At 44.7% G+C, this 22359-nt stretch overlaps 1 long non-coding RNA gene across 1 annotated transcript in view; it reads right to left on the bottom strand.

The window, feature by feature from the left end:
* Positions 1-9059: 9059 nt before the first annotated feature.
* LOC146868158 (uncharacterized) overlaps positions 9060-22359 on the bottom strand; it is a 99291-nt gene continuing 85991 nt past the window's right edge. Inside the window, exon 5 of the long non-coding RNA XR_014966184.1 lies at positions 9060-9199. This is a non-coding gene — a long non-coding RNA (uncharacterized LOC146868158). The remainder of the gene's footprint in view (positions 9200-22359) is intronic.

A 22359-nucleotide genomic window follows, 5' to 3' on the forward strand; every position in this document is an offset into this window, starting at 1 on the left:
CCTCAGCAACGTCGGAATCCAAGAGAAGGCACTGGAGTGGATCATCTCCTTCCTCGCCGGAAGGACACAGAGAGTCCGCCTCCCCCCGTTCAGATCCGAGGCCACCGAAGTCATCTGCGGCGTACCACAGGGATCATCGCTCAGCCCCACCCTCTTCAATGTCTACATGAGCCCCCTCGCAGCCATCGCACGCCAACACAACCTCAACATCAGCTCCTACGCCGACGACACCCAGCTGATCCTCTCCCTCACCAACGACCCCGCCACCGCCAGAACCAACCTACACGAAGGGATGAAAGACGTAGCCGAGTGGATGATGAACAGCCGCCTGAAACTGAACTCAGATAAGACGAAAGTCCTCATCCTGGGATCGTCGCCCTCCGCCTGGGGCGACTCCTGGTGGCCCCCTGCCCTGGGCAACACACCCAAACCCACGGACCACGCACGCAACCTGGGCTTCATCCTGGACTCCTCCCTCTCCATGACCAGACAAGTCAACGCCGTCTCCTCGTCATGCTTCAACATCCTACGCATGCTACGGAAGATCTTCCGGTGGATCCCCACGGAAACCAGGAAGACGGTCACCCAGGCCCTCGTCACCAGCCGATTGGACTACGGCAACTCCCTCTACGCCGGAACCACTGCAAAACTCCAGAAAAGACTCCAGCGGATTCAGAACACCTCAGCTCAACTCATCCTGGACATCCCCCGTCACAGCCACATCTCCGCACACCTAAGAAACCTGCACTGGCTCCCCGTTAACAAGAGAATCACGTTCCGACTCCTCACCCACGCACACAAAGCCCTCCACAACCAAGGCCCAAGATACCACAACGACCGCCTCAACTTCTACACCCCCACACGCCAGCTCCGATCGACCAGTCACGCCCTCGCCGCCGTCCCCCGCATCCGAAGAGCCACAACGGGAGGAAGATCCTTCTCCTACCTGGCCGCCAAGACGTGGAACTCCCTCCCCACCCACCTCCGCCTGACCCAAGACCACCTCGCCTTCAGGAAGCAACTGAAGACCTGGTTGTTCTAGCAGTAGCGGACCCCCCCTCCCCAAGCGCCTTGAGACCCTCCGGGTGAGTAGCACGCTATACAAATGCCTTGATTGATTGATTGATTGTCGCACTTTTCTATTGCCAATCCAATCCTACACTGCCTATGTGAGATTTTCAACCAATAGTCAAAATGGGGAATTATACTTTTAAATAGGTTTCAAACCAGGTTACATGGGTTTTGTTGTGCACGCCTTGCGGTGCCTCGCGGTCACCTTTACATACGAACACACGCATACCTTGATCTCAGAGAAACCATAATTCCTCACGTAAGAATAAAATGACACATCAGAGGATTCTTACCTGGAATGCGCGAGGCCTTCGCACACCTTCCCAACGCTATGCGGTATATTCCTATCACAAAAGGCACAATATCCGTATTGTCCTATTGTAAGAAACGCACGTGACACACACCGAGTCATCTAAACTGCAGAGTAGGTGAAGGGGTCGAGTGAATGCTGCCATAAATTTCTCCTCCTATGCCCGAGGTGTATTGGTTTGGATCCCGCCAAACGCTCCTTTTTCTGACGGAGGAAGTGGTGACAGACATGGAAGATAGAATTTTTTTTATCAAGGCGAGGATGGATGGTCGACACCTTCTACTGAGCAATATTTATGCTCTCAATGTGGAACAGGGACCATTTTTTAGATCACTCTCATTGGTGCTAGTTAAGTTGTGTGGTCTACCATGGCTGATAGGAGGAAACTTCAACAGTGTCATGGATGTGAGCCTGGACAGGTCTTTCCCTGCCCTGTGCTACACTACGGTATCTACTAAGGTGTCTATACTGAGAGACTGGGTATGACAGTGGGATTTGGTGGATGTTTGGAGACACAGCAACCCCGTGACGAGGGTGTACTCATTTTACTCCTCACCACACGCATTGCATGTCCGGCTAGATAGATTCTTGGGCACACACACCCTGCTCCCCTCCGTGGCAGACACAGATTACCTGGATTGCACCCACTCAGACCACAACCCACAATTCATAACAATTTATTGGGACAAAGAGTCACCCCCCACCCCGGACTCCACGTGGCATCTACAACCTGCAATGCTGGGAGGCGCTTTTTTTCGTAAATCCCTTAGCATCGCCATTACGGACTACTTTAAACACAAGACAGGCACCGCCACGTCGTCCCTGGTGGAGTGGGATGCATTAAAGGTCACATTACAGGGGCAGTGCCTTGGTATGGGAATCGGCATGAGGCATCAAGTGGAGTCAGAGTTATACGACGTGGAGTGCACCCTAATATCACCAGAGGCACGGGTCGTGGCTGAACCCTTATGCCTATCACCACTAACAGACGCGCGTAAAACACACGCGACACTGCTCGAATGCCTGAGATGCATGAATTGCACGACACACTCAGCGAGACCACACGCAATGACTGATCACTCCCTTCTTACCTGGCTGATCAAATAAGAACAGCCAACGGGCCTCATCATAGCGCTGCAGTCCACAACACGAAATACATAATGAGATGGTCCTCCACTTCAGGAAACTATACCAGTCAACACTAGAGGTATCAGACCTAGATATAAACACTTTCCTAGATGGCCTTGCTTTCCCCAGACTTACTCCACAACTCATGGAACTAGACGCTCCCATCATGCCGGATGAGATACGAAACGCGATGGGCACCTTACCTCTGGGAAGGTGCCAGGCCCAGACGGATTTCCATCCGTATTTTACAAAGCATACGCTGATCTCTAAGCACCGCAACCACATCGGGTGTATGAAGAGGCATGAGAATATGCATATTTGCCCTTCTCCCTTACTGAAGCCACACTGATTACTCTGACAGAGATCCCACACAACTAGGGTCATACCGCCCGTTAGCATTGCTAAACATAGACTATAAAATACTGGCGGGAGTACTGGCGGGAAGGTTGCCATTATTCACACCACAAATAATACACGGACACCAGAATGGGTTTGTCCCGGCATGCAATACCTCTCTCAATCTATGCAGATTATTCCATGTAATGAGATGTTCCCCACATGTCTAGCCTGGATCAGGGTGTCTAGTGCTTGATCTGGAAAAAGCTTTCGACACCATTGAGTGGTTGTTCCTCTTCAGTGTACTGATGAGGTATGCGATTGGCCCGTACTTTTTAAGTTTGGTCAGGCTTCTATATGAAGCGCCGACCGTGCGAGTTTGTACCGGAAACTCGATCTCACAACCTATAAGGGTCTGTAGAGGCACCAAACAGGGTTGCCCCCTCTCCTGGTTAATTTTCTCTCTGGCCATTGAATGGGTAGCACTGGCTATACACGCTTCTGTGGGTCACTGGGGTATCCCGCTAGGTGCAGACACGCACATCATATCGTTATATGCAGACGATATTCTGATATATATCAGAAATGTCCAGTCCGTACCATCCGACATACCTAATACTTCGCGAGATCGTCGAGGCTGCGGGTCAACTGGAGGAATTCTTGCTTATTCCCCTTCGTCCCCCACAAAATAGACCCATGCCTTGCTGTCTGCGGTGCTCTAGTAGTATAGCAGCCGACCATATTCCCCTACTTGGGAATACGGATCTATCATACTGACCGGGACCTGATGGATGATAACCTTACAAGAGCGGTCATCTCACTGACGTCACGGATAGCATTTTGGAAAACACTTAATCTTTTAGTGGAGAGGAGGGTGGCACTTATCAAAATGGTAGTGCTCCCACGGCTTTTGTATCATTTTACTAACTTACCACTCTACCTACCCCTATCCTTTTTCCATCCACTGGAATGCATGATCCGAGACCTTGTACGGGACAGGTCACGCTGCAGTGTGGCGCTCACAAAACTGTATCTGCCTCTTGCTCAGGGGGGATTGGCCATGCCCTATTTAGAACACTACTACCTGGCATTCCAGATACAGTGGGTGGCAAGGTGGTTGGTGTACTTACAGTTGGCGGACACAGTGGAGAATGGCCCCCAATTGGCCTTGGATACTCTTCTCCACATTTTCCATCCATGCACCAAGTCTCTCCCTCGGCTGGTCCAGGTGGCCCACCGTTGTTTCCATTGTGGTCTATTCCTCACTAAACAGACCCCACTACTGGGAACGCCCAGGGGAGACAGGAGGACAAAGTCAGCCGAATATGAGGCCTGGCACGAGGCGGCCATCCACACGGTGGGTGATCTCTAGAATGACGGCACACTCATGACATACGAGAATTTAATGCATGAGGAGGGAGTACTGAGAAGACTTCCTTAGTCATGCCTCCTGGGTTAGCACACTGCAACGTCACTGGGGAACATCGCAAAAGAACCACAAACACATCTCATTGTGTAGTATATACACGTCATGGGCACAGGGACCCACCTCACTGGATGGTTTGCAGGTGCACTCTGCGTACAGACTGCAACAGATTTGACATCTTTACGGAACCGATGGGAGGCGGATCTGGTCCACCCATATACACCCAAAGAATGGAACATAATACTGGCAAGCCCCACATCAGGCCCTCGGAATGCAAGGTTTCGACTGATTCAATATTATATTCTATACAGTGCATGTCTTTCCCCAGACAAAATGAATTGCTACTTTCACAGACAGGTTGCGTGCTGGCCACGCTGCAGTTATTATGATGCCAACATTTTACACATGCTGTGGTGGTGTCCCATGTTGCGACACTGCTTAGAGGAAGTGATACGACACTTGTCCACATGCACTGATAGAGTGCTCCCAAACACGTGGGAGGCCTGCATACTGGGGATGCTCACTAGAGATAAAAAGCACAGGGCCACTACTAGATTCCTGGACCTTGGCCTGGTGGTAGCCAAACAACTTATCACAAGACACTGGAAATCCAGCGACACCCCCCGTCTTTGCAGGCTTGGACCCATTCCATGCTTAACTGGGCTACGGCAGAGGGAACAGATCTTCATAGGGAGGACACCCTGGGTTTGCGCAAATTCCCAATCTCATCCTGTTGGGATACAATACTGGCAGCGCTCCAATCCGCATTAACCCCAGAGGCTAACACTGACGCCCCTAGCGAAACGCAACTTGTGCAGGAACAAACACGCCCACACAGACTTTGGTTTTAACAATCATGTTGGCCTTGTGCACGCACCTTGTAAGGGGTATGACAAGGAAGTTAAGTGGTCTAAGGTATTAGAGGTGATTATCCTAAGACAGTAAGTCTCCGCCTGAGACGATAGAAACCCCCCCTGTTATTTAAACCCACCCTCCCTTGTGTTTAATTTTGAGTTTGCTTGTTTGGTTTACAGACAATTGTGGAGCAGTTTCTTTATATTGTTTAGTGTGGACGCCCGCGCCCACTTAACACACACCTGGAAGGGAAGCTGTCGGAAAGACATATAGTGATACCCCGGTACCTACGATTGCTTTATTTATGTACAGGGGTTCCTACCCTCAATTTCTTGATTGCAGTGCAGGTACACATCTGAAATGCATGAACTCTGTTAACCAGCAAATTTAAATGTATGTACATGCCATACCCCTGTAATGTAACAATACTCAATAATTGGAAGCGATTGTTTCATGTATAATCACAAAAGCTAATAAAACAGATCAAACAAAAAAAATAAGAAATCAACAAAAGGTTTGTGGTGCTAAAATCACCATCTTCCCAGCTTTCAAAAACAGGCAGACTTTTGTCAGAAAAGCAACATTTTCCAGACAGTTTTGGCATTTTACTGGGACATGGCCTATTTTTCCTATCTTTTGTGCTTTCAACCTCCTTCCAGTTAGAGGTAGAAATGGGTGTGAAACCAATAATGGATACCGGAAAGCTATACATTTTTGAAAGGTAGATAGATAAAATTCTGAATTCAGCAAGGTGTCATTTGTGTAGATTCTTCAAGGTATTCCTATAGAAATTAAAAGTTGAATAAAAAAAATATTGAAATTGAGTAGAAAAAACACAGCCATTTGTGCCACATTTTCACCTGTAACTTCTTCTAACTATGGCAGACTTTTGAAAGCAATATACTGTTGCATCAGCGGGACCCTTTTGGTTGTGGGGATATATAGGGCTTGTAGATTCACCAAGAACCAGAGGTACCCAGAGCCAATAACTGAGCTGCACCTGCAATGGTTTTTCATTGTGTACCGGGTACACATCAATTCTTTTGGTAAAATTTAAAGAGTGAAAAATAGGTATCAAGGAAACCTATGTATTTAAAAAATGGGAACAAGATATGGAGTTTAGAAGCAGTGGTTATTTGCACATCTCTGAATTAGTCAGTAGCCATAGTAGCATGTGAATTAGAGGGCATTTTTCAATGCATAGAAAGACAACTGGTAATAACACTGCTTTTACTATTCTGTGTTCCCCTAAGTCTCCTGACTTGTGTGGGTAAGCCTAGTGCCTACGACAGGAAACGGGTCAAAACACAACATGGACACATCAAATTTTTCCAATGAAAACTGACCCTTTTTTTGCAATGTCACTAGCTGTGGCACCTAGAGAAACCTAGCAAACCTGTACATTTTTGAAAAGTAGATACCCAGGGGAATTCAGGATGGGGTGACTTGTGTTACCCAGAATCCCTTGCAAACCTCAAACTTTGTAAAAAAAAAAACACACACACACATTTTCCTTACATTTCTGTGATGGAAAGTTCTGTATTCTGCAGGGAGTCCTAAACTTCCACGCACACAGCATTCCCAAAGTCTCCCGATAAAAATGGTACCTAACTTGTGTGGGTAGGCCTAGTTCCCAACACAGGAAACAACCCAAAACATACATTGGAGACTTGAAAATTATGGATGACAAAAAGACCTGGTTTTGCGAGGGAGTCACCTGCGTTTTTGGTCCTTGGCGGCCATATAGGATAACCTACCAAACCAAGACATTTCTGAAAACTAGACACATCGATGAATCCCCCCAACGCTTTCTTACAAAAATCCCCTTGCTAAAAAAAAATCAAATTTTCCTTACATTTCTGTCTGGGATCACCGCGCTGGCACACATTTCATACCACCCAGCATTCCCCTTGGTCTCTCAATAAAAATGATACCTCACTGGTGTCCAATGGTGGCCCCCCTGCAGTGATGCTAAGCAGGGATCCTCTAGGAAAGGGTAGCATTTAAAAGGGGAGATTCTCCCCTTTCCATCGAAATCTCTCCTGTGTGTTTCGGTGCTCGGGGGCTGAGATAGCCCCATGAGCAACCAAGCAGTGAAAGTGAAATGAGCCAAAAATGCCTCGGGCAGCTAGGGAAGTTCTTCCCCAGTTCCCGAGGCAAAAAACAAAAGGAAATCCCTCTGCTGTTTTCAGCAGAGGGATTTCTGAATGCTGTGACTTGGACGTAACGGTTAAGTCCAAGGCATAGAAGGGGTTAAATATATACTAAAATACATAACAATCACTAAAAAACGATATTATAAACAACTGTATTTTTGTAAACGATTATAATGATTTTGATGTATGCAAAATAGAGATTACTTGCCTTAAAATCGATATTCTTGAGAATGATATTCTTGCAGACGATATTTCTATGTCAAGATATTTTAGACATGATTTTTTGGTATGATGATATTTTGGTTTCGACATTTTGGGGCCGATTCCGATCTTGTAAAAAGGCCCTACGAATCGTCGTACGGAGCGTTTTCTCCATACCACTCGCACCCGGTAAACTGTCCGTACAACCTAGGAAGTACGATTCGTACAGAAAGCCTATTTCCGTACGAATCGTACAAAAGACCGTACGGGTAAACAAACCCTACGAATCTGATCCGGAACAGCTTGTACGTGACGTCCGTAAGTATGTAAGCAGCGTTTTACGGCCCAGCAAGTACGATTCGTCCCTACGGCACTCCGTATGGCTCTTTTTTTTATGGGAGCCAATAACAGCCGTAAAAGCTGAGTCCCCAGGGGTACGAGTCGTACAGGTCCCCCCCGCGTATGTACGCATCGTACCCCCCGCGTATGTATGCACCGTACCACCCACCCACGTATGTATGCACCGTACCCACCCGCGTATGTACGCACCGTACTCCCAGCGCGTATGTACGCACCATACCCCCAGCGCATACGCGCTGGGGGTACTGTGCTTACATACGCGGGTGGGGTACGGTGTATACATACGCGGGTGGGGTACGGTGCGTACATACGCGGGGGGGCCTGTACGACTCGTACCCCGGGAACAACTTTTCCCGGGCTACGAGTCGTACAAACTTCGCTTCGTAGCGGGTAGAGTCATTCCCCGTGTACGGGACGTTTTCCGTACAATTCATAAATCGAATAGCCGGTCCGGGTCATACTGGTAAGCTCGGACTGTATGTTTATGAATCGTACGGAAAAGTGTCCGGGTACGTCTCGTACAACTTTTCCCGCTACGATTCGTACGGATCGGGCTGATCCGTATGTACTTTTTCCCGTACGAATTGTACTTCACGGGTCGGACGTGACTTGTACGATTCATACGGAAAAAAATACGGATACGAGTCGTACGGAATTTTTTTTTACCGGATCGGAATGGCACCTTTGTGTGAATACTGACTATCTCGCTTTACTTATGGAGACACCCCCATCAGATCTTTCTCCTCCCTCTGGACCCCACTTTTCAGTCTTCTAGATAGAGTTCTTTTTTTATTCAGCAGAAGGAGGATGTCTTGCGCAGCACCTTTGGATTAGGTGTAACACATACCCCAATGATGGCCAACTCACCTTTTGCCAGGCACGACAAATCTAAATTACAGCAGCAAATAACTACTAGGAGGAAAGGTTTGCCCTGTGAGGCTGCATATCTCAGTAAACTAAGCAGTGAACATACATGACCATTTGTAAATAAATCTTGCTTTTTATGTACTATGCCACCAGTTGTCTTTACATTATGCTGGGTGTTAATGTATCATTAGCTGAAAAACTTGAGTAGAGTTGGGCAAGACCTATGGCTCAGTGAATGTAGTCAATATCCAAAGCCATTATTTCACTTCTACTTTTCTTTGCCACATCACAGTTCTGACTCAAGCAGTTAGCTGCTAACATGCATGTTTAATGTTTTTTTTTGTTTTTTGTACAGAGTGAGGCATAGAGCAAAGAGGTCATTTATGATTTTCTCCTGTGGTGTTGTTGTTCACTTTTCGACCTTAGCCTCTTGAAGTCTCAGCAAGGCAGTTGTATTTAAAGTCCGTTGATCTCGCCACTTGGAGTGCGCTATAAGAAACAAAAGCCCAATATTTTGAGTCAACATTTAGTATGCTAGATTTAGTTAGAGTATACATGAACACAGGGCCTTCTTACAAAATAATAAACCAAACACTGGTTTTGTTCTTTTTACATAATATACAGATACGTTGAGCAAGAAACACACACTGGAAGTTAGGCCAAAGGAGTTTAGGAAAAGAATTACCCAAACTGTGACTGGTACAATTGGTCTTAGTTTCCATTCATTAACTACCAACAGGGTATTCCTTCACCAGTAGGATGCTTTCCTAAAAGAACACGGCCACTTTGAAGTTTTCATCAGCGGAGAGCTTGCATTCTCTACTGCTCCTCTCCTTGCCTTTATGTCACTAAAAGTAACTTCCGGGGACTGAAGGGGGTGGGCCTCTTACTGAAGGCACAATTTAATTGTAATTAAAAGTTAACGGATAAACTCTGATACCTGTGCAAACAAGAATTTACATAAGGATCGGAATGATGAGCTGTATGTTATTTATCACACGCTCCTGATGGATTCCGACACATCGAATCTCTGGTGGGGGGGAAAACTTGTGGAATTCTGAGTATTAAAAAAAGACTCTTCATGTTATGCCTTATTTGCCTCTTGAAACTCAAAACTGTAGGTATTTACCACGAATGCTACATACTTCTCCCTGGGTTAATGGTGTTTACCATGGTTAGCAAACATTCCACTGTAATCCACCCAACTTGTAATGATGGCCTCTTATTGAGCTGTATTAGCATCCAATTTAAGACGCTGGAACAGAGGCCTGTCAACAACTTTGTCAAATTATCCCACAGCTCAAAGTAGTACAGACTAAGGGCCCTAGTCCGCCCGCCACCGTAATGGTAAACGGGACCGACCGCCAGAGGTGCGGCAGTCCCGTTAGGCCAATTAGGATGCGACCGCCATCCTGGCGGTCGCATCCCGCACCTTTTACATTGCGGCGGGCGGTGCTGTAAGCAGCACCCGCCGTAATGTAAAATATGCATATTGTACATTGGCATGCACAACGTGACAGGCACCGCGCAGTGCCTGCCACGTTGTGCATGCCAATGAAGGGGGGTACCATGGGTACCCCCAAGTGCAGCCATCAACCCCCCCCACGCCACCTGGGGCCCGCAATGGCCCCCAAAGCCATTTACCGTATGCTTTTCCATGGCGGAGTCTCCTCCATGGAAAGGCATACACATACAGGCCTGCTAATATGGATGGCGGTGCCCACCATATTGTCTGCCTTTTCCTCCCGGCCGACAATCCGACCGGCGGAAAAGCGGCGGACGGACTTTCCGTCTGCCGTGGTACCCCCGCCATAGTAATATGGCGGGGGTAAATTATGCTGTGATGTTATGTGGATCGCCACCGCTGGCCGGGCGGTTGCGATCCGCACGATATCCTAATAGACCCTTAAGTCCTGTAGGTTTAAAATTTAAGAAGTGCTGGATATGTATAAATTAGGCATAAATGCAGAGAAGTTAAAAGATAAAGAATGAAAAGTTACTTGTAATCCTAGATCTCCATTCTGGGAATCATCATTGACGTCAAAAGGTTTTAAATAGTCCCACCCATTTGAGGGAGCTCTTTACAACACATAATATGTTACAGCCTGATTTAGAGTTTGGCTGACTGGTTACTACATTAACCGCCTGCCCTATTTAGTGCAAGTCTGACTATCATCTTTCCACCTGCTGTGCCATGATTGGCTTCATCGATGAAAAGCTTACCTTACTCCGGCAGCCTCACAGCGAGCTGGCTGTCACAGTAAGAGCAGACCAGCCATGTTTAGTGCTGATGGTCTGATGTCCTTTTTTTCTGTCGGTCTCAGCCAGCGAAAACCTGGTGGTGATTAACAGAAAAACAATACTGACCCCCGACTCCAGGGGAAAAACTCCCTGGCTGCGGAGGTCCTTGGTTATTTCTTTTTTCAAATGCAGTTTTTGAAAAACAAAGTTTAATGGACAGCTGTCAAAACCGTCAGTGGCCATCCACCAAAAGTTTGGTGACTTCACAGGCCAGCAGTGATCTCTAAATATGGTGATCCTTTGTCAGGGAAAGTGACGGACGTAAAGTCTTTTCCCTGACAGAGTAAATATCTCCATACAGTAAGAGTAAATATCTCCATACAGTAAATAAGGCCCTGTGTCAAGTTTCACACTTGTGTATACCCTGAAAATATATATTGTTAACCCGATTTTGCTTGTGCTAATACTGGGGGAGTAGCAACAGGGACTGGGAGCACTGCATGAAGTGTGCAGGAGCTCTACAAGCACTGGAGGCTAAGGGGTTAAATGGAATCCCTAGACTTCAGTTTTCCACTGTGTCCTGCATGTGCATTAGGAAGATCAGTGTCAATTCTTGTTCTTCAAAGATCTGGATCATCAGGGAGAACTACAGGGTCACTTACTTCTTGGATTGGTGTGTCTCCAGTGTTGGGGCTATCTACCAAAAGAGTGCTGTTGTTGGGTGTTGTGAGAGAGATTAGCATAGCGGAGCTTTTGCCTTTCGGTGTCTGTGCTTTTCTTGTGCTTTGTGTGTTTAGGGGTAAAGTGCAGATGAACCACTGTGAAGTCTAGGATGGTTACTTAAGAGACTGACTCCATATGAGACCAAATTCCTTGACTCTGAAGAACAAGTAAGAAGGTTCTTCATGCTGGTAGGGAGCCATCTGTTACCATGGACTGAACTGACCGAGCTTTCTGGAAAGGACCACTTTCTCATGTTCTCTTCATTCATCCTCCACAAGAGAGATAACAAAGTTGCTGCTTGTGTCAGTTCATGTCCTGCTGATGAATTCTCTGCACCAGGGAAGGTGCTGACAGCCTGAAAATGATTTCTAAAGCCAGACATTTGCATGGTTGCCACCACTGTCTGGAAGTCTTGCTGGACCTTGTTGTACTGTTGGCCTTTTGAACTTTCCAATTACAAAATACAATTGGATAGTTATCTTGGGACAGGTTTTTTTTTTATTATGAAGGCATTTTATCCACATTTTCCATCATACAATTACTGTAAAACACAAAGTGCATGCATGTGGTCCCAATTCAAAATAGATTGTGGCATGGACGTCAAACACAACAGCCATTTTTTAAAGCCACATGTTAACAAACAAATCCTGGGAACCCTATGGACCATCTCACATACCTATGTTATGTTAAAAAATATTTATAGAGTTCTTCATACACCAAAATGTTTTTTTTGGAGCTAACGGTAGAACAGACAAAAACTCGGATTTATATTTTGGCAGACAGGGTACTCTGTTGCAAATGCAGTGGCTTATCCTGTCCACCAAACCCTCGGCCGTCAACCTCATTTAGAGTTGGGTGAATTGTAAGTACTCCGTCAAAAGCGAAGGCCCGATCTAGGTGGGACCATCAGAGGACGAACTTTACACCATCTGGCTTACTTAAAGGAGATGGTGGTGAGGGCCTGATTTGGATTTTAAGAGAGATTAGTCCGTAGGGATGGGTGAACCCGTAGGGGTGGGAGGACAATACTTCTACCAACCTAAAGGACTTCCACCAGCCACATTTTTCAGTTGTTGGCTGTCCTGGTGGACAACTCTCTACATTGACAGAATCCGTTGTCTTGGCGATTCCTATCACTGTAGAAATGAATGCCAGATAGCACGTACCACCTTTAAAGTTCTCAAAAGCTTTTTGTTTTTCGAAAACAAACTCCCAATGCAGGAGTTTGTTTTGGAGAAACAAAAAACGAATGGCCCCACATGCTGGGGGTTTTCTCTTTCTCAGGGTGTGTAAATCATTGTTGTTTTTTTTCCCTGTCTCATACTGTCCGGTTTTTCCTGGCAGTGACGGACTGGAAAAAAGACTTTGTACCATCGACACTAAATAGGGCAGATGTTGTAAAGTACTTCCTCCAACGGCCCCTACTCCAATGACGGCTCCATCGCAAAGTCCATCCTCCACCAGCCCCTACTCCTTTGTTGTGCTATTGGATGTAGTATTCCGATGATGGAGACATTAGGGTCTCTGTCGAAGGAATGCTTACAGTGTGAGTCTTACTCTAAATGAGGCAGGGTGAGTTTGGCAGACAGGGTACTCCATCACGTTTGCAACAGAGAATTTTGTCTGTCAAACTCCAAATCAGGCCCCAAGTCTTTTTTTCCTGCCTGTCACCGACAGGACAATCCTTATGGTAGTTGACAGGAAAAACGCCCCATACCCTGGAAGAAAACTCCAGCAAGTTGGGGGGATGGGGTAATTTTTCCCCCCAAAAAATAAACTCCCGCTTTGGGAGTTACTTTTGAAAATTAAAAAGCTTTTGAAAAGTTTGACGGCTGTCTGTGAAGGTTGACGGTACCATCTATCTAACCTTTTCTTTATTGACATGACGGTGGTTCCTGTCAATATATAGAGTTGTGTGCAGGACTGGTGCAAAATTCTAAATTGGGTAGGCGGGGATTCCTCAGGAGGGCGGGGCTACTGTCCTCTGCCATCGCAAACAAAGTACTCTGTCTGCCAAACTCTAAATCTGTGAAAAGAAAGTGAAAAGAGGTAACTTTTAACTCTAGAGGAAGGGTAGTCCAGAGCAGGGGAGTCATAGTAGAAAATACTTTGCCTCCTTAGCATGCATTTTTTAAAGAAGGGTTGTAACAGTTATGTCGCAAAAGGGTGAGTGAAGGGAATGTATTAGATTGTCCACTATCTGAGTGTGCAGGTGTGACCTATTTTGAAGTAAGACTTTGATGGGCTGGCAGCCCTCTCATGATTGCAGAGGACTGCGTGCCCCACTGCTGAGTATCTGCTATGTTCACGACCTGGCAGTAGTGCTTCATGGCAAACACAACAAAATGATGGACAGAGTGCTGAAACTTTTCATCCAGTCACACCTAGTCTCAGATCAGGGTTCAATCCATCATTCTTTTGCTCACTATGCCACCCCAGTGTGGACCTAGCCATATGCAAATCAGTTTTGACCCTGTACCTCATGGGAACGGGCCAGCCTGAACTGCAAGGCCAGGTCCTCCCAGGACTGAAAACAAGCATCCTGGGACGAAGTCCATGCCCAGGAAGGCCTCGACATCGATCGGATGCTGATCTGCGTGGGTCCCAGTAAAGCCCTCTATGTTCAGGCTTAGAAACTTTTCTAGAAGTCAGATTTTCTTCAGAAGGGCAAACCACCAAGTTGAGGCCAACTGATGATTCGACGGTCTCCGTCAGGTCTCCAAGCATAAAGTTGACAAAAAGTCCCAACTTGTTTCAGTTTGGGGACAGGAGGTGTACACTCTAACACCAGCCAAGGGTCCAGAATGTAGGGGAAGCACCACTTTGGGAGCTAGGACTCCCGCCAACAGAGGCCAGCAGCAGGACTAGGGCAGCTCCAGTTGGAACTAGTCAGCTAGGCAGCTGCAGGGAGAGCAGCCTCTGGAAGCTTGTTGTGTTTATGTAGCTCATACCAGAGGTCAGCCAACAGACTTCTGGAGTCACTTCTGTGGTCTAGCCTGTGAGTGGAGGGCAATCCATTGTCCACTTCCTAACAGAGGGTTTCTGCTGGAGCCTCGAAGACGCACATCTGTAGTCCTGTACTGCAAACCAATCCAGTGGCATTCAGATACATTTCTGGCTGAATGGTAAAGCCTTGAATTCCTGTTACTTACCATAGAAATGCATGGTTGTAAAGGTGAAACAGCAGTGATAACAAACCCTCACATTTAACAATGAAGTCTGCTGTCTATCCACGTCCCTGTAGGACTCTATCTCTGGCCAATACGGTGGGTATACTTGAGTTACGGCCCCACAAAAGGCTTCAATAGTTCAGATTTTTACAGCCAAAGTGCGAGGAAGTTTTATGGCAAGACCGGAGGCTCCTTTAATGAACATTGGCGTTATTTTTGTGGGTTTTCAAACTTCATATTAGTGTCATTAAATTGTGAGTTTAAAAAAACATAATTATAAATTGTTTGTGGACTGTTGTTTCTAATTTATGGAAAACATTAAACGGTGAAAAGTGTTTTTAGAGTAGACAGCTTTACTAGGCCGATATGTTTTGGTGTAAGAAATCCTGCTGTTACCCAAGTCAAACCTAAGCATCAGACAAATGTGAAGATACTTGCTAGGCAGTCAGAAGCGTGTGAGGCAACCCAGTGCTAGTGCACGACTCAAGGGCACGAGGGAGCAAGTGTACAACAGGCCCAAGGACACTCAGCCTTGAGGAATAAGCTGTTGGTAATTCTGAGTAGGGCTGTTGTGTGAGGTGGCAGGAGATGGCAGCTTGACAGGCTAGAGTCACTGATGTCATCCTGGTTGTGGAGAAATTTCGTCCTGCAAGAAGTGGCAGCCTTTTCAGGTGGGTCACAGAAGTTTTTTTTTACATATATTGCGGCGTTAACAAATTGAATGACATGAGGAATTCTACTTACAGCTGTCTGAATGCCAGTTGTGTTTGAGGAAAGAGGCATGAGTGCCCACTTCTGTTTTTTGGTTTACTGTGTATGAGAAGTTGTATTTAGGAGATAAGAACTGCAGAGCAAGACTACATTAGAAAAAAAGAATATATATATATATAGGCGGGTGATGGCCGAGCCAGAGGGCCAGCAAAATGTTTTATCAAAGAGGAACGCTTTAAGGTGCTTGATCAATAGGGGGTTAAGAGCTTTGGTTAGGAAGGCTGTTGGACCAGCCATATAGAAGAGGAAAAGAGGTGAACCGTCGGAGGAAAGAGTCTGGTCTATTTGAGAAGAGGAAGAGCACAATGCAGACAAGGAAAAGATGGAAGGCAAGGGAGGTAAGGTAACGAAGAAGCATTTGAATGAGCCATTTGGGGGGGACAGGCTAAACACCATGCAGAGGAATGGTGTCCTATGCGGCACAAAGAGGCACAGTGCCTGAGAAGCATGAAGGAGTAGCAGGTATGTCTTGATAATGAAAATACATCTGGACTGTTAGAAGGAAGGAAAACGAGGAGATGGCATAAGATGAGAACACTTATGATAAGAATATATGCAGTATGGAGAATAAATTGGTGGAAGAAGGGGGGCAGTGAAGGACCCCGAGAGTGAAATATTTAATCCTGGTTCCATATGGCATTAACTTAGTGCAGAGAGGTTGCTATTTGAACATGTGATGAATTACAATAAAGAGTGTATTTCAAATCTTCTTGAAAGGAAAGAGCGGCAATGAAAGCTGAGTGCACAAGATCAATAACTGATAGGAAAGTGTGTTAAACACAAACTTTAAATCCAGAGATGATTACTTTTTATTAAGACTTCGGAGTGGGCATGTAATAATGGTAATACTTATCACACGCAATAAAATCTGACACTCCTGGGTTGGAATTCATCAGTTGGGATATATAAAACCCAGTTGTTCCCTGATAATGGGGAATAACATGCAGGTCATGGTGTGATGCTCCAAGGCCGCCTGTCATAGTATTTGCCAGCGATTTTGCCCCCCAATAGATTTTGTCAGGTTTGACTTGCCAATATTTATCAGTGTAATGCAATTTTTCTCGCAATATTCATAATTTCGATTCTGAGTTACTGCACATATTGGAATTTCGCGGGCAACTTGTAATGAGGGCCATCAAAGGGATCCAAGGAAAGACTTGGCGAGACCCTTGAGGCAATGGCAGTCAATGTTATTCGATATTTTGCCTATGTTATGTTGGCAAAAATCCCTGATATAGTTTAGAAAGCAGAGATAAAAGATTTATCGCTGGATGTTACGTTGTTCAGAGGTCTAGTTATACACTAGGGAATGCCAATGTAAATTTAATTTCAAAGCTCTGTAAAGCAGAACTAATGCAAATTAATCCAAAGATTGGTGGCATGGCAGAGAAGAACACTAGAGCAAAGAATAAATGTCTGTTATTTTGACTCAAGTGTGTGAAGTCTATAAGTAAGTATATTTCAGCTTTCACAGCATTGGATAAGGCGCAGAATGGTTTGGAGGAAGTAATGTTTTTTGAAGGTTTGGGAGATATGGACACTATGCCAGCCGGAGTTTCATAGGTCCCATTACCAGCTACACAAAAGAGCAGGACACAGTGGTTTTCACACAGCAACGGGAAGAGCTGCCAGAGGGAGAACTGTCAGAAGCTGAGCAAAGGGCAAGTTCAGTCCCAATGAGAATTTAGACTATTTTTTGCTTTACTCCTATAAAGGTGAAAGTAGGAAACAAACATTTCATCAGGCATGGCAGCAGATAATTTCTGATCAATGCGTATCAGAGACAGTTTGAGGCTTCAAAATAGAGTGGCAAGGGATTCCTTTTCATGTAAGGTAACCAAAGGAATTAGATTTTTTAGGAGAACAGATGGATCTAGTCAGTCAAGTGGTACAGCAAATGTTGTCTAATGGTGTAATTGTAAGGTATCAGAGGAGTGAAGAGTACCTTATGCGAGCATAATATTCTTGAAGAAGAAAGATAAGGACTGGAGAGCAGAAAGCAAGTCTCTCAAGGATGCATATGTCACTAGTACAGTGGTGGAAGAGTGTCAGAGGTTTTTACAATCCTCAAGGTTGGCCCAACTTCATAGGTTTATGAATTTGCAGTTTGGGCTCTTGTCAGCATCTTGGTGTTGTACAAAGGTTTTGAGGCCAGTGGCAGCTTTTCTGAGAGAGTGATGTGTGAGAGAGTTTATCAGGACGATATCGTAAGTATGTCACAGAGTTGGAAGGAACTGGGCAAGCACTTAGATCAAGTGAGGAATCTTTTAGAGAGGTTAGAGTTTAATATACATTTTGGAAAGTCAATAAGAAGGGAAATTGAGTTGCTGACATTTCAAGAGAATACTGAGAGTGCCGGTTTGAGGTTGGACATGAAAGAAGGTTAGAAGTATAAAGCAGACGATTTCAAGTATAAAGAAGAAAGAAGTGACATTGAGAAATTTGGCGTGAGTAATCAGTCTATTGTCATCCTCAATCCAAGCTGTGTTTTCAGGGCAACTGCATTACAAAGCTTTGCGTAGAATAAAGGCAAAAGTAATACAAAAGGGGTTATGATATAGATACATGGTGCAGGGGACAAAGGTAGGAGAGGAGCTTCAATGGTGGATGGAGCCTTAGAATGGGCTAGTAATTTTGGAACAAATCCAGAGTTTGTCCTAGAATAGGAGGCAAACCAGTGTTGACGGGGAGCCAGAGTAGACCAAATGGAGACAGGTGGTAGATGGTTTGTAGAGGAGAAAGGCATGCTCATATGTGACTTTGAGATTAAGGCTAGTCTTTTGGTGTTGCAGAGGTTTTAGAAGCAAATATGGAATTGTTCAGTTTTAATGAGGATGCGCAATGTAACAGCGGTTAGGTACATAAATCATTGTGGGCTTCACATCAAGAGAGCTGTTAGATTTTCTGAATGAGTTGTGTCATTTTTATTTGGAACAGAAGCTAGATATCAAGGAAGAATATTTACCTTGACAAGAGAACGAAGCTGCAAAACAGAATTCTAGGGATTATGTAATCGGGATCATAAAGACAGAGCTATTTCAAGAAATTCAGATTAAAATGGGCCCATTGAAGACGGATCTCTTTGTATCAAGGTTTCCAATGCAGTTGCAGAGTAGCTCTAGTTGGAGACCAGATCTAGGAGCTCTGGTGGTGGATGCTTTTCATCCAAACTGAAGGGGCGTGAGAGGTTAAGCATTCCCACCTTTTGTGATGGTTCAGAGTGTCGCTCGAGGAGAGGAGACAGAAATTTCTAATAGTATCAATGACTTTTTTCCAGGAGCCCCAACTTTGTTTTCAAGGTGTTCTGGAAATGGCTTTGATTGGAATCGGAAGTTGTCCTCATTAACAAATATATTACTGTATTCAGCTCCCAAGAAGAAACTGGTTTAGGCAAGAGGTAAAAGGTTCTAAGCAACTACCTCATGAACTCTTTGACCACTCCGTTCAAAAATATGTATTGGCAGTACGGTTGTCTGAGATATTTCGAATTGAGGTTATTTAGAATTTGATGTGGAGCCACTGACAAAAGATGTTGTCTCTTCGAGTGAGACCATTTACGGATCGTTTTCCTTTTCAGTTTGTAGATTTTGATCTGGATTGTGTATTATGTTTTTAAGTATCTCTGCAGAGTTTCAACCTGCAGGTCCTCAACTTCCAAACTTTTGGACATTGTAATACCGAATTGAGATGTGTGGTCTATGCACACGAGGGTCAGGTATGTCTACCAACGTTTTCCAGAAGTACCCTGACCCAATGCTGCCTAGCCAAGCTACAAAGATGATAGCACATAACTCAGTTTCTGGTTAGGGCATCCACCACATTGTTGCTCAGGGTGGATACATGATATATTGCAGGAGAACCTTTAGATTAATTGTACAGTTCCACAATTGTTGTGCTTCCATCGATGAAAGAGAAAACCCTGCCCCACTCGACCATTTGTGATATATCCTATCAATCGATAGGTATACTGTGATGTTAAAATGTATGCTGCCAGAGGTGCTTGGCAATGGGTGAGAGGAAAGTGAGGGGTTATCTTTATATTCAGGGTCGGGCGCAGATTTTGCAAAGTTTGTAGCATTTTTCATATTGTTTTGTAGCTTTGTGTACATGTACGCACATATAACAGCTAATTGTCCAGGTATGAGTTAATGCTTTATCCCAACTCACATACATTGGCTTCCTCTGGAGCCATACATTTGGTGAATATGCAAACAGCAGAGTTGAGGTCAAAAGGCAGGACTTTGAAAGGCCAGTGTTGGTTGTTTACCATGAGGCATGTGTTTTATTGGTGTATTGGGATCTTGAAGTGGGCACCTTACAGATCGATAGCAGCCAGAACACTGTTCTCATCTGAGGATGATATGGTCTCTTGCAGAGCCACCACAGGAACCAGTCTCTTTTCTAAAACGTGGTCAGGTTCACTGGGTTCAGGATAGAATGCCACACTCTTGGATCCTTCTAAATAAGGAACGCATGAAATAAAAACCCTTCCCTCTCTATGCCTTTACACCTGCTACATTGTGTTCTTCAGCAGCGTTTTGACTATCTTTTCTTACAGATCTTGAAGGTGTCAATTCTGTTGCTGTGTGGAACGTTTGGAGCTTTTGTTATAAATTGTAGGGAGTGACCAAAATGAACGCTCTCTCACACCTACATTTCCAATGTAATTGCTTGCTCCACCCATAAATGTTGGTGAATCCTGCCTTCTATCAGTGGCTGCGGTGGCTGCGGTGGGAGTGCTTTTGAAAGGAGATTCAGGTGCATTTTGGCTGATCCTGGTTTTTATTGGAGGGACCATCTCTACTTGTTTAGTAGAATTTGTTGCCTGGTTGCCGAAATTGAGTATCCTTCTATTATAAGTTATTTAAGGGAAAACAGATATGTTCTACATTACCTGTGTGTATGAAAATTTTCAATTTCCATACTGTTATCCACCAAGGTGTCAGAATATTATCTTATGTATGTTAAGTATGAAGTTTTTCTCTGCACTGTTGCGGATGATTTGACTATTTCTGTATACATTTTTATCAATTGCAGCCGTTCATTAACACATTGGCTGAGAAAGGATTGTGCATGGAAAGGCACATCATGAATCTTGGGCTGGACGTCTCAATGACCAAAACTATGTAAGTTGAAAATCATTCTGGGTTACTTGTGTTCCGTTTTAGAAGGGACCTGGCTTGGTATTTTCAGATGGACTGTTACTACTGGAGCAAAACAAACCCTGATTTGAATGTTGCTGATCTCCCTGTTTGAAGTGGCATAGTGAGTGAAAATCATGTTCTGGAATGCAGCCTGATTGACTGCCAGTGTGTGAGAATTTTTGTTAAGTAATCCTCCCATCACCTTTATGTTTTCTTTGGAAGTTCTACGCAGTCTGCCATATCTCTTGAAAACAGACTTCTTGGTAGCAGAGTCCATCAAAGTATCAGTGACGTCCAATTATGTTTTCCCACACTCTCTCAATATAGATAGAGACTGATTTTCCTAATCAATTTCACTACTGATCTCATCTGGCCACCATTGATGTAGCACTGACAACCTTGACTGGCATTGCAGCAAATGTATTTGTGTTTGCCTGAGGCATCCATGTTTCTTCCCTATCCAGGGACTATAGGATGAAGTTGAGTTATTAGACTTCAACTGAGCTTTGGTTGAGATTACTGAGTCTGTTTTCACTGGATGTATTAGGAAGGCAATTGATATTTTTGGAACTGTATGTTTTTTCCTTGCTGGGATTTGTCATGCACCACCAACTCTACTCCTATGCATGGTCTAATATTAGTATTGCCTTTACAGTTATCTGTGATTTATTTTTTAATACAAACAAAATAACAGGACTTTATTGGTATTTCACATTGGTGGGGCGGCTCTTCATGAGATTAGGGAATTTGGCAATGTCTTTGAATAAAGAATAACAGGGTTTGGAATATGAGAAATCTTCATCTAGTGCCACACGGTGATTCTATTCATTAGGTTTCGAGGGTTATTCAGTCACGTGGCAGGAGCATGCCCTGGCCCTCTTGCTATTCCCTAGTATCATCTTTATCCCTGACTCTGCTATTCTAATCCTTTTGTTCCACTGGCAGGGAGGTGGCTCTAGCAGCCTGGGAAATTTGGCATCTAAGCTCTGTAGAAATCTGGTAAATATGAGCCTATACAGGGTCCACTTTAGGGATGAGGAATAGTTTTTGGGTAAAAACCATAGGCATTGTCTGCAGCGGTATGTCTCTACAATCAATCGAGCCTGTTTGAGGGAATATGATATTTTGCTTCAAAGAATCCAAAGATCTAGAGGAGCTTGAATTACAGGCATTGAATTAGGATAAAATGGATGTTCCCCATAAAGTAGGCAGTCTTCATATTCCTGCAACTATTCCTCCTTTTCTTCTCCTGTTTCCCTTCCATGGAAGTCAGGAAGACAGCTCATCTCCAAAGTATCTCCCTCCTCATCTCGAATACAAAAAAAATATTCTTTCTCTAAAAAAGGGCTGACGGATGCCTCGTTATAGTGTTCCTGATTAAAGGAAGGGTCTTCTAAAGTTTGGGTTGGAGGAATATGCATTATTGTGGAAGCTGATGCTTGAAAGCACTGTAAAGATATAGCAGATGAGATGCTTACATCCTGCAGTGCAGTTGACAAGAACGTTGAAGATACAGTCAACAGGAAAACTGTCAACTAATCTTGCATTAACAAGACGTGTTTTACCAACAAGGTAATCTTCTTTGACACTGTTCACATCA

This window comes from Triturus cristatus, chromosome 1_2 (assembly GCF_964204655.1).
Source record: "Triturus cristatus chromosome 1_2, aTriCri1.1, whole genome shotgun sequence".
In the NCBI taxonomy this organism is placed as follows: Eukaryota; Metazoa; Chordata; class Amphibia; order Caudata; family Salamandridae; genus Triturus; species Triturus cristatus.